This window comes from Colobus angolensis, unplaced genomic scaffold (assembly GCF_000951035.1).
Source record: "Colobus angolensis palliatus isolate OR3802 unplaced genomic scaffold, Cang.pa_1.0 Scaffold175, whole genome shotgun sequence".
In the NCBI taxonomy this organism is placed as follows: domain Eukaryota; kingdom Metazoa; phylum Chordata; class Mammalia; order Primates; family Cercopithecidae; genus Colobus; species Colobus angolensis.
In genome coordinates, this window is record NW_012114877.1 from 3,694,447 (window position 1) to 3,695,803 (window position 1,357).

Here is a 1,357-nt window from a genome sequence, read left to right on the forward strand (position 1 = left end):
GCCTCCCGGGTTCACACCATTCTCCTGCCTCAGCCTCCCAAGTAGCTGGGACTACAGGCTCCCGCCACCACGTCCAACTAATTTTTTGTATTTTTAGTAGAGACGGGATTTTGCCGAGTTAGCCGGGATGGTCTCGATCTCCTGACCTTGTGATCTGCCCGCCTCGGCCTCCCAAAGCGCTGGAATTACAGGAGTGAGCCACCGCACCCGGCCGATATCCCCTCTTATCATCCCTCCAGTAATTACCTTGAAGGAAATCCCAGTTGTCACATCTCTTCAGCCACAAATATTTCAATGTATGTCTTTAAAAGATAAAGACTCCTAAAGAAAATACCTACAGTGGGAGGCTGGGTGCAGTGGCTCACGCCTGTAATCCCAACACTTTGGGAGGCCGAGGTGGGCAGATCACAAGGTCAGGAGTTTGAGACTAGCCTGACCAACATGGTGAAACCCCGACTCTACTAAAAATACAAAAACTAACTAGGTGTGGTGACACGCACCTGTAATCCCAGCTACTCAGGAGACTGAGGCAGGAGAATTGCTTGAACCCAAGAGGTAGAGGCTACAGGACCTGAGACTGGGCCACTGCACTCTAGCCTGGGTGACAGAGCGAAACCTTGTATCCAAAAAAAAAAAAAAAAAAAAAAAGACTGAATAAGACCTAGTATTTGATAGCACAGCAGGCAACAGGGTGACTACAGTCAATAATAATTTAATTGTTTAATAATTTAATTTGGTTATTTAAAAATAACCGAAAGAGTATGATTGACTTGTTTGTAACACAAAGGATAAATGCTTGAGGTGATGGATGTCCCATGTACTCTGATACAATTATTATGCATTACATGCCTGTATCAGAATATCTCATGTACTCCATAGACACATATACCTACTATGTACTCACAAAAATTTTTTAAAAAAGGGAATTGGTGACTTGGACTAGGGTGATATGCTGAGTAGTAACTTTATGCAGATTACTATCATACTTAATCTTCAACTGTGATTGCTTCCCTCTCTCTCTTTTGATTGATAACTCCATTTGCTTGTAGTTACATCTCCTCATGTCTAAACACTCAAAGAGACTTTTAGTTTCCCAGTCCCTGGCTGATCCTTTCTCCATCCAGTCTTCCCATAACTGTCAAGACAATATCGCGGCTATCTTCCTTCATCCCTATGCAAGAACTGGCAGTGGATTCTGAACAAACCGAAGTGATTCTGCTTTGTATTCAAGGAATTCTATCAGATGAACCAACTCTACTTGTACAACCATATGGCCTTGAACAACTCTATGTTGTTCAACTCTACTTGTACAACCTTATTAGTCTTGAAACACTACCTATTTCAACTTCTGGCTACG